Consider the following 12,265-nt stretch of genomic DNA (forward strand, 5'->3'; position numbering starts at 1 on the left):
TCTATCTATCTATCTATCTATCTATCCATCTATCTATCTATCTAGGTAAGGTCATGTCCCTTTTGTCATGCTAACATTTCCTCTTTTATTTTGAAATTCACATGTTGTCTCGTTTCAGGTGTTTTCACTTCCTGCCCCTCCTGTGTTTCCCCGCCCCTTTAATTACCCGCACCTGCCCCAATGTGTTACACCTGGGTCCAATTGTCTCCCCTCACCCATATATACACGCCTGTCCTCCCGCAGTCGCTGTCCTTAGGGACAAGCTTTCCAGTGTTTCTGTCCTCTGTGATATTTCCTAGCATATTTAGACCCTGCTTTTTGGCTTTCTTTTGGCACAATTCTGCCATTGATTATCTTATAAAACCTTAAGTTGTAAATGTTTGGGTTCGACCTATTCCTGGCACTGATAATAATTCACCTAGTCACCACTAAAGACAAAAAGAAACAGGAATAATTGTAATAGGAGAAGAGGAAATACAAAAAAAGGATAATCCAATTTATTAAGTACAAGTATTTTCAGTCTTTCTGAAAATGATTATGGTCTCACTGCTTTCTCAATACTGATTATTTATTATTAAATCCACAAATCTTTAGATTGTCACAGGGCAAAAAGCTGAGAAAAACCTGATTGTGATTAGTTGTATCTGAACAACCTGTGAATCCTCTTTGAACATGGCTGCAGTTTTAGAAAGATAACTGAATTTATCTGGGGTTACTTTTACAGGGGGAAACAAATAACCTTGAGGACATTTAACCTTGACAATCAGGGGTTTAGACGTATATTACACATGTAAATATTGTTGCTGCCCCCTCTGGCCACAGAAAACCACACAAAGCTTTGGGAAAACTATTAGCTGGAGTTGGAGTTGAAAGCATTAGTAGGAACAATGGACGACGGATATGTTGGTGAATATTCAGAATTCTATGTTGATTGGCGACGTCTGGGGCATCTGGTCCTCCTCCATACTTTACCCTGCACAGAAACAAAAATATGAGAGCATGAAACCTGCTTCAATAAAATAAAAAGAATGATTAAGGAAGTCCAGATATCAATATTGAAAAGTTCTAATCTATAACCAGCCCTCATCATTAGTTGTTAGTATAGATAGAAAGTTCTCACAAGACTTTATATGATCTAGAGGGAAAAGTATTTTGAATTTAAATCATTTATTACAGCAGTATGATTGTTCCGATAAGATGACCAGAACAGGGTTTGAAAATAAACATGTTGTGGCCCTTGGGTGAAGCAGACTGCAAACACCTGTTGCCCCACATGTAACCATTCTCTCACATGGAAGAAAACAGAGGCCAGTGACATGCAAAGACGGGGCCTCCTTTTAAAAGATTCTCCCTACGTTATTCAAATGAAACACAGGCCGTGAGTTAGAAAAGAGACAATACACAAACAAAAAAGAAAGCAATTGTTTTCAGGAGTCATTTAAACAGCCGTGTAATGTGTGTACACTTATATCCGAGTTCAGTAGGAGTTATAGAATAAGAAAAAAACTCTGTGATTGTCAACACGTAAAACAAATGGACTATTTCTGTGCGGGTGCTGCACCACACACACAGGGTGTCACTCACTTACAGCTCAGGTCAATGGATGGGAACATGGGAACAGAACTTTAAGAAGTGGTACTGATGGAGCTCGAGCTCAGAGTCTTATACACACACAAACACACATTTTATCTTCATTCATAGTGAGGACCCTTGCAAAAAGCCCTTTTAAAGTTGTGAGGAGCAGCTAAAATGTCATCACTCCGTATGGTTTATACTGCAGGGGTGTCAAACGTACGGCCCACGTGCAAGAACCGGCCCACCAGAGGGTGCAATCCAGGGATGAATTTGTGAAAATGTCACATTATATAATATAATATTATGATAATAGATTCTAATCCTATATAATATAAAAATGTAATACTATATTTTCCAGATACATGTGAATGTAAATGTTTTGTTCCTTTGTAGATCCACTGGAAGTTGTAATGCCTAAATTCAATTATAGGCATAATATTATTTTGTTTTTATCAAGAAATTTCAAGTTGTTTTTCAACTCTCTCGACCGAGCCTTTAGACCCTCACATAAAATAAAACATGTACAGGGAAAAAAATGAGAGAAACCTTGGGAAGAGCCTTCTTTTTTCCCCAAAAAATATACTCCATTAAATGTATAACAAAGGGAAACATGTGTTGTTGTTGTTTAGGATAGGATATTATTTTAGTGGCCCGCTTGAGATCAAGTTACACTATATGTATAAAATTAGATTGACACCTGAGGTTTATAGGATTGTTGGTCCTCACAACGGCACTAATACAAGAATGGACACACACACACAGCTCTATATTCTTGTACAGCATTCATAGTGAGGACAAAGATTCGAGGATCAGTCAAAATGTCCCCATTTTCCCCACAGGGTACACACACACACACACACACACACACACACACACACACACACACACACACACACACACACACAACGCAGTCCGACTTGACCACATACAGGTTCTGAGTGGGGTTCGTGAATATCTACTTCCCTCTTTAGTAAACTCCCACTCACTAACTCGAGGTTGCGCCCCCCCTCACAGGTTCTAAGATCAAACTTGAGGAACATGAGCTCAGGGTCAACTCAGACACTGGGAGAGAGAGAAAGATGAAGCCTAAAGGTCACGAGGACTTAAAGGCGTGGAGTTGGCCTCGTCCTCCTCGTCCTCCACTTCCCTGCATCTCCTCTGCAACCCACTCTGTGCGTCAAAAATCACATTGCATTATAGTATCATTATTAGTTTTACATAATAGATGCACACATAGATGATTGACGAGTGATTGTTGCCGTTCAAATATCAATGTTCCAAGTAAAAATGATCTTTAATTGATAATAATTACAGTAACCTTTTTCTTATATTTTGGACCATTTTTCCTCATCGGTATACCCTCTGTTAACTTCATTTTATTTAATCATCATCCTGTGACTTTGAGCAAGTTTAAGTCACATTAGTCACTGACTGAAGAGTGCTATAATATATACACACACACATATATATATATATAAAGTCTGATTGATTGGAGTAAAAAGAGAGGAGTTTAATAAAAACCTTTGAAAAAAACCTTTGAAAAAAAAAACAGTGGAGACAAATGGGTCTCATGCCAGACTTCTGTTTGTTGATCTTTAATTTGATCAATTTTATTCATGTTTACTCTTGTTCTGGTTCCAGTGGTCCTGTGTTTTTCTTCTTTGTTTACCATCATCATGATTTCAGTTCTTCGCCTGCAGCACTTTTATCTCACTTGTTTGTTAGTTTGTTTTTACTGCACTAATTATGTTTTTGTCATAGCCGGATTGGCACCAGCAGCTGGTGACCCTCATGTGGAGGACGCAGTAGATGGATGATTGTCATATTTGTCATGTCTGTGCAGCATATAAGATGTTGATGTTAAAACTTGCCTCTGTCTTAAATATGAAAAAAAAAAAGAATCTGCCTACAGGCTATAATTGACTATAATAGCTATTCGAATGAATATAAAGGATCGCTGGTTATATTGGGGAACATCCGATGGAAATCCCACACTTTCCAATGAGTCCTGATGTATTAAAGTTATGTGCAATGCTGCTCTCTGGCTGTGATCTGAGGCACTGCTTCAATTAACATGCAGCTTTTGGATGTGGTTGATCCATAGACCACAGACAGAGCTGGAGATGAAGTAGAAAATAACTTTTAAATGTTGAGACCACAGTTAACACTCGATTAAAATCTAATGTAAACTGCTCTTTAAATGGGTCTGTACATTTAGTTCCAAGGAAATCATCACAAAGGCTCATGACAATGCTATTTCTGTTTCACACTTTATTATGCCGATCTTTTCTTGTGATGCATTTTTTCTTTTTTTTCTTCTTTATTTAACCAGGAAAAACCCACTGAGATCAAGAACCTCTTTTTCCAGGTAGTCCTGGTCAAGATAGACTGCAACAAGTTATGAAACACTCAACACAGTTAAAACACAAGCAGAAAACAGATAAAATCTAATCCAGATTCAATTTTACCAGCACATTATGACAAACACGTGCATGTTATGGAGTCGGAGTGTCGGTTAGTTTCCAGTCTTTCTGCAACATATTCCATGCAGAATCAAAAACAAGCCCTTAAACTCAGTTCATATGGAACAGAAAGCAACACATTCATTGAATTCATTTATTTAACTTTTCTGAACAGCATATTTAACATTCCATGTTCTGTATAGATCTATAGATAGATAGATAGAGTTCATCACTAGCTTGATAATTACAAAGAGGCCTCTAGGACACTGCTTTATTCTGGTGGGAGTGAAACAGCTTTAACCTGCTTTTGTTCCAAAAACAGATAGAACTAATAAAACCAAACCAGAGTGAATACACTGGTATAAAATACTACACACAACATCGTGGCGTCCATATCATGTCCCTGTCTGGATGGATCCAGAATAAACACACTGACCCAAGGTCATTTATGCATAAAGTAGATTTACTGCAGTAAAATCAGTAACTGTGTAATGTGCAGCGTTGTGCTTTAAGAGTCAAGAGTTTGGTCCCCACTCAAAATCAAATCAATTGTTATTTTTGTACAACCCTAATTAAAAAAAATCACAATTTGCCTCAGTGTGGCGACGTCCTCTGTCCTTTAAACACTCAGGTCAGGCGAGGTAATGACAGTTTGGGGAGAATGTATAATCTAACAGTGTCAATAACGTTGCAGTGTTTACATTAATAGTAACAGGCAAAAACGAGTCAATAACTGAGGGCCAGCGTTAATAGTAAATACTTAAATCACAGAATGTCATATTGACACTCTGGCGTCATTATCTGTTGTTAAAAATGGCATCATATCCGTCTCCTGTGTGTCCTCTCCCTTTCTCTGTCGTTTCCACCATTAGCGGCAATTACCACGGAAACACCCGAGACAACACTCACTAATGCCCCCTCGCCTTTGCTCTTCCCCCTCCAAATGCCGCCGCCTCTGCCGCTCCTCGCACCGATGCTGCAGTGGCATTTTTTTTTCTTTTTAAACGAGTGTCTATTAAAATGCCATTATAAGGAATAGGGAGTGATGTTGTCCCTGGCAGGAGTTTATTGGAAAGTAAATGTAAGCTCCCACACATGGAACACCTCATTAACCCAGTGGATATTTACAGCCCTGCAGCACTGTGACGCACAGGTATAGGGATTGAGGCCTTGCTCGTCTTAATAATGTCTCCGCTGATAACACTCTGCGCCTATTCATTCATTCATACATGCACTCTTAATGGGACCTACTCCACTGATAATGACCCTTATTAATCCCTACATGGTGACTGCTTGTTTCTTTTTTCCACAAACTGGACACAAACAACCTCATTCAAGGGCATTTTGACTGTCCGGCAAAGGCTTGTATGGTTTGAAACCCCATTTCCAGTGCCAACGATCGCTAACAAGAATAAAAATGGCACAAACTGAAAAAGAACTAAGCGACAGAGCAAACAGTGGAGTGATTTGCGGCTCCTTCCCCCCCCCACACACAAGCATACTGTCCTGAAGACAAGTCCTTGGTCTTTAAATCTGCACCGTCGTTGGAAGGGTTTAATAACAGCGGGGATGAGCCAGCGTTCGTTTTCCTGGAGGTATGATTGATTTTAAGGCCAGTGAGCCCAATAATGCCGCTATAAAGAGATGAAAATGTCCTCCCTGTGCTTTCTGCGTGGGCCAAGAGAGGACCGTAAATTCACTGCATCACGCTTAAACACGTTCTCCCATGGATAAGGCTGTCAAATACAGACCAGCGTCCACTGCGTTCATAAAAAACAGCTGTGCACCCACACAATAAAAAATTAAGTCACATTGAAGTTGTCACCAAACGATGCATCATTTCTCCCGTGACACTAAAATCAGAACTTGCAATACGGGGATTTTAAGCGACGACAACCGAAGCACAGGAGTAACCCCCCCCCACTGCACATTTCAAGTGCATTGTATCCACTGAGAGGATACACTGATATCTGGGCAATGAAAGAAGAAAAAAGAAAAATAAGCCACCTGGAGCTGGTGATCACAAACGAGAAGCCCCCGCACCGGGAGACTTATTTGATGTAGTCCCTCAACATCTTGTCCCAATAATTTATATGAGAGCTTTGGAAATGAGCCCTTCTGGCAGGAAAATTCTATTACTATTATAGACCATGTGCTGTTTGTGTGTCTGCCGTGGCCACAGACAACAACACACACTATAGTATATTGAGACTTTTCTTGTTTTATATGTGGACATGACTGCCGTATAAAGGTTAATAGTCTCCTTTTATAAACTCGGAGACATTTCCCCACATTATTGATAATATTCTGACTCCGTGCCTCTCCGGGAACCAATCACTCACGTTGGTCTGTATTTTTACATAATTATTTATCTACTATATCGTTCGCTGACCTTCAGACGTTTAAAAGTTTCAGTCCTGATTGAACGGCCACTGAGCATGCATCGTTTCCCAAAGTGTGCATTATGATTTGATTGGACACATTAACCAAATGACTTGGTCTAAAGATATGGCTGTTGCTTTTTTCCCCCCTCGTGTTTACCCTTTGCTGTTCTCCATTTGCACACAGCACTACTCATTAAATCATCCGTCAAATCAAGTAAACGACACGTTTCGTTTCCTACAAGACTGTGGTTCAGGGAGCACAGCGTGACAGAGGAAAACCGGCTCTCGCACAAGGATCCAGGAGTTAAAACCTCCGAGGCGAAGGCTTTCTGGAGGAGTTTCACTCTTCCTCTAAGCATCGCCACTCAAATTCCAAACCATTCTCTACACGTGGGAAGCCTCTCCATGTAGCCTGTCTCCTCACCTCAGCCTTTTCCTTTCCTAAGCAACTGGAGATAACATTATTGAACGTAAGGCACCAGGGACCTGGCTCCTAACCCGGCCTGGGATCAATTTCAAATGGGAGGCTGTAAAAAGAACAAAACTCTGTGAAATATCACCCACTCCCACAAATACCCACACATATGAAACTTTTTCATGGAGAATCTTAATGAATAGGATTAAATGAAGACTTTTTTTGGGTCTGTGTTGAGCACTGCAGCTTAAAGGTCTGTCCGTCACAAATTTCAAAATTCAAGACCATGAACTAAATTGAAAAATTCACACGGGTTAATATACTTATGGCCGGGTATCGGTCAGCATCGGTCCAAAACTGGTCAAAATCACTGGATATCGGTCAGATAAAAGTGTAGAATTTGATACAATCTAAAAAAAAATACTATATATCACATTTTTCATTATGCACAGACTGTCAATAAAAATCAGCAAAAGCATTTTAGCTGAGTCATGTTTGACTGTTGGCTATTTATTTCTAATTTTTGTGTTACACACTTGGGGAATCATGTCTTTGAATTGACGCCGTTAATAAAATGTGTTGTTCGTAGTTCATAAATGGTCTAAAATGATTGTATCGGACAAATATCGGTATCGGTAGATACTAAAGTTTTGGATATCGATATCGGTATCAGACACACATAAAAAGTGTTTTTTTCCCATCCCTAAATATACTACCCTTAAGTGTGTTTATAAAAATGAATAATAGTATTGAAATGGTATTCAGTGGGTTTTTGTGGCTTTAGAATGAGGATGAGTTCACACTTCGACAACCTCACAAATCCTGACATAGGATTCCAATAGTACAAAAAAATGCTTTTACTATAGGAATTCAATAGTCAGTCATACATGTAGTACTGTTCACTTTTAGCCATTAACATCTTGCTATGCAGTTTGCAAAATACTATCAACTACTTTTGTTAATTCATGGGTTAGCATGAAGACCCGGGTTCTTTCTGCATGGAGTTTGCATGTTCCCCCTGTGTGTGCATGGGTTATCTCCAGGCTCTCCGCTTTCCTCCCACAGTCCAAAAACATGCAGACTTGGGGATCAGGCTAACTGGACACTCTAAATTGACTGTAGGTGTGAGTGAGAGAGTGAATGGTTGCTTCTACGTGGCCCTGTGATGTCCAGACTGTACCCCACCTTTCGCCCTATGTCAGCTGGCATTGGCCAAGCAACCCTGTGACCCTCGGTGGTAGAAGATGAATGAATGAATGAATGAATGAATGAATGAATAAAAACAGCTAGCTTGAGGTACATTTACGTTTCTGACTTTTTAACTGGAACAGCAGATGACGTCACTCCCAGTTCCATGTTCCCATAAGCTATAAGGATAGACTTTAGGCAAAGGGTTTGGTGGCCAGATCGTGCCTCCATGTTTCAGCACAAACCAGCCAGAGCTTGAGTTTACGACACAAACAAACAAGAATTACATTCCTCCCAGTATGCAAAGCCCGCCATAACTCCCCGACACAATTTGGGAAAGGGGAAGCGGTGACAGGAGAAGTCCTCTGTGTCTGCGTTCTCGCCCTTAGATGTCACAAATTCAAATTTAATGGTCAACTCTGGCCCCTCGGTCCAGCACAAACACAAACATCTCAGTTAAAATGTATTTTGCCCTGAGTATCCCCTCAAAAAACAAATTAATAGTTTCAGTGTTTACCTGCCTGTCGGAGTGTGGCCTGTAGAGACAGCAATTAAAATGAAGCCGTCTCCGGACTGTGTGCTTTCTGTCTAATTTCTGTCTCCGTCTCTCTCCTTGACATTTCAGTCTAACGTTAGTGCGAGGGAGAGAGGCAATTCTTCATTAAATCAATAGTTCTGCTACTGTGTCACGACATGATAATTGTAAAATATTTGAAGTTTGCTTCTGCGCTTAAAAGTGACAACACTGGAAGTTGCTGCTGTTTTTTTGTTTTTTTTTGGTTGTCATTTAATAATGCATGTTTCTGCAGGTGACACTGCTTTTTCCACTCTGCTTTTCACTCTACTTTCCAACTAAAATGCTTTCTTTACTGAGGCTGCCACACTTTTGTTAGTGCTCTTGTTAAACACAGTGTTGTGTGATGCATTTATTTTTGCACAAACGGACATTGTTTTTCTGTACTTTCAGAAAACAAATAGACCCTGTAAATATGTTTCTGTGAACAAAATGTCAGATTTTAATCCCAACACAACTCCTTACATGGACATCCTGCAGGTGTGTGTTTATAGGTCACATAATCTGGCTTTAAAAAATATTTTTTTTCTTCTTTTGTCTTCATATGTGTTGTTGAGTCAAAGTTCTGACTAATTTTACATCACGTTTTTAGTCGTGCTATAAAGTAGCAATAATAGTGCAGAAGTCACAAAATAGACCGTTTTTTCTTTTCTTTTCACCGAACCTGGAGTTAAATAAATGATTGTTTTTTTCTATTTCTAATATAAAGCAATGGATATTTTACATGATGCTAACGATAACAGGACATACAGAGCTAATGCTATGGGAGAACGATTTTATTAAGAGCCTTAAAACAGACCCTGAGGTGCACAAAATCGATTTACATAATTTTTATGTAGCAAGCCTCATTGCCCTTCATCTAACCCGAGATTTGAGCCTTTTTTTTTAACGCTCACTGTGACAAACTTGACCAGAGTATCGCTTGAATACGCTTGGCAATGAAGCGCAGTGAATAAAACTCTGACCATCTCATCAAGAACACTTCACTATTAACAGTGAATTATTCAGCTAATGCTGGAGAGCTCATAGCCTGAGAAAAAAAGACAACCAGTCACGGATAATCCAATCACCAAATGGCTTTGTCATTCACTGCATATCAGTGCAGGCCTCATCCTTTATTAGACAGGATCCACCTTGAAACAAACGCCTGAGCCTTTGTGTCTGCGGCTCCAGACTCCTCGAGTATTCAGGAGCGAGGCCCAGGTAAGTGACACTGACAAGGCAAAGCTCGAGCAGATGAACCTCATCGACACTTGGAAGCAGCGCCGATTACAGCCGTGACAGCGCCGGAGTGGGAGAAGGACGACTGACACGGACAGGAGTGGGAGATTTGGGAGGGGATGTGACAGGAGGAGTCAGAGCTGATACACGCGGTGACACGGGTACGGCTGCCGCTGTCCAAAACGGACCATTACTCCACGAGTGAAGAAGAGTTTGATGTTTTCTGCAAGCTAACGCTGCCTTCACGTGCTACTGGAGAGATGATACTTCCCATTTATGAAATCAGAATGTACGAGCGCTTATGTTGCTGGAGCGAAATGAAAAATGGCTGACACACATTTTTGAATTGTTAATTCACATGCTAGAGCATTAACATTAACACTTTTGCACAATCAACAATAAAGGAATTACACTAATTATAATAAAGGAATGGGGGCCACACGGTTGGTGTAGTGGTTAGTGCTCTTGTCTTTAGGCAAATTGGACACTCTAAATTGACCCTAGGTGTGAAAATGAATGGTTGTTTGTCTCTATGTGTGGCCCTATGACGGAATGGCGACCTGTCTTGGGCGTACCCCTCCTATCACCCTGTTTCAGCTGATATTGGCGCCCAGCAGCCCTCGCGACCCTCCCGGGGAGGATAAAGTGGTGGAAAATAGATGGATAATAAAGGAATTCTTTACCAAGACAAATCCTGTCTTACTCTGCGCCATCTTGAAATGTCAAAAGTCGTCTCCTCTCGGGAACTCGCGTATCAAAATTGTCTCCCAATGTTCCCGCTGGAAATCACAACGTTAGGGTGTTCATGTGCATTTTGCACGTCGGGAACTCGTGTTTACTCTAATTCCGATAAGCATAAGGCTGGAACTGAACACAATCACTGTAATTGCTGTTGTTTGACGATAGTGACTGAAGTGATTTTAATCAGGTTGAAATTGTCCGATATCCCATCTGCTGAATACTGTAAGTACAACCACTATTAAGATAAGATAAGATAAGTCTTTATTCACACAGAAATTTGTGTTCATGAAGAACAAACTGTGGTAGAAAAAAAACAACTTCCAAGAAAAAGAGGTTAAGATTTAGGTAAAACTTAGATTGTAGTTAAATAGGAAAATAATGACACTATAAAGCAGGGTTTTCCCAATCCTGGTCGTGAGTCCATGCTCTTTATTTGAACCAGGTGTGTTGGAGCTGGATAACATCTAAAATATGCATGACAAGGATTGATATACAGTAGCTACACTCAACACAATGGCCAATATCACCTGAAATGGAAGCAGAAGCAGTGTCATGGCTTCTGTGCTTATTAAGACCAACAATAGCAGATGTTGCTGCTACTTTTGGTAAGGCGATGCCTGGATCTCAGTATGCAACAGATAAAAAGAGTCTGAAACGCTGATACAGCACTCCATTATCCTGAGACTTCATTTGTATAACCGAAACCCTTTGCTTCTTTTGCTCACTGTTGTATCTCAACACCTTTGACCGTTCCACGATTATTTAAAACATTATACGGAAAAACCTTGGCAGCGCTTGATGAACAAGATCAATTATCCACAAGCCACGGCTGAAGAAACCAAACATAACCTCAGTATTTACTACATCACCTCTAAGTTTTCATGACATCCACTTCACACAAAACAATAAAAGTTGCAGCTTGATTATTTTTTCTTTTCTCCTTAGATCCTCAGAGAAAAGCAAGTGTTTTTTTTTTTTTTAATGTTTGTTTGTGCAGTTATTTGGTGTTAAAGGCCGGAAAAAAACAAAAGTCACCTTCTAACTTGAAAAAAATCAATAGATAATCAAACATTTTGACACACAGTCAACTGGGGGGTGTCCATAAAACCCAGGTAATGATGTTCTATTTGAGTAGTAGTAAAAAAAAACCTGTCATTTGGCTCTGGCCAGCTATGAATGAATGAAAAAACAACATATATATACTGTATATATACATATATATGTGTATATATATATAGTGCTCAGCGTAAATGAGTACACCCCTTTGAAAAGAAAGTACCATTTTAAACAATATCTCAATGCACACATACATATATATATATATATATATATATATACATACATATACATATATATGTGTGTATATATATATATAGACATACACAGCAGTGCCTGGTCTCTACCCTGAACCAGCAGCACAATTATCCGACTCATCCTTCTGAATCACGGTAACAAGCCGCAGTGCCAAGTCCCCTTTTGGACTTTGCTGAAACCTGAAAATTAAAAAGGCACTCTGAAAACAGCACAAACTTTTAATACACCCTCATTGTAAACTCCGAGATGTTTGATAATGGAAAGCATAATGGCACATCAGGATGGAAACCCTGGAGGGATGGCGGAGCCTGAAGAACATTACAAAGAATTGATTTTCTCCCTCTTTTCTATCAGCACTCATGTGGATATATTTCATTAGAAAGGAAATTGC

The sequence above is a fragment of the Solea senegalensis genome, linkage group LG21, assembly GCF_019176455.1.
Source record: "Solea senegalensis isolate Sse05_10M linkage group LG21, IFAPA_SoseM_1, whole genome shotgun sequence".
NCBI lineage: Eukaryota > Metazoa > Chordata > Actinopteri > Pleuronectiformes > Soleidae > Solea > Solea senegalensis.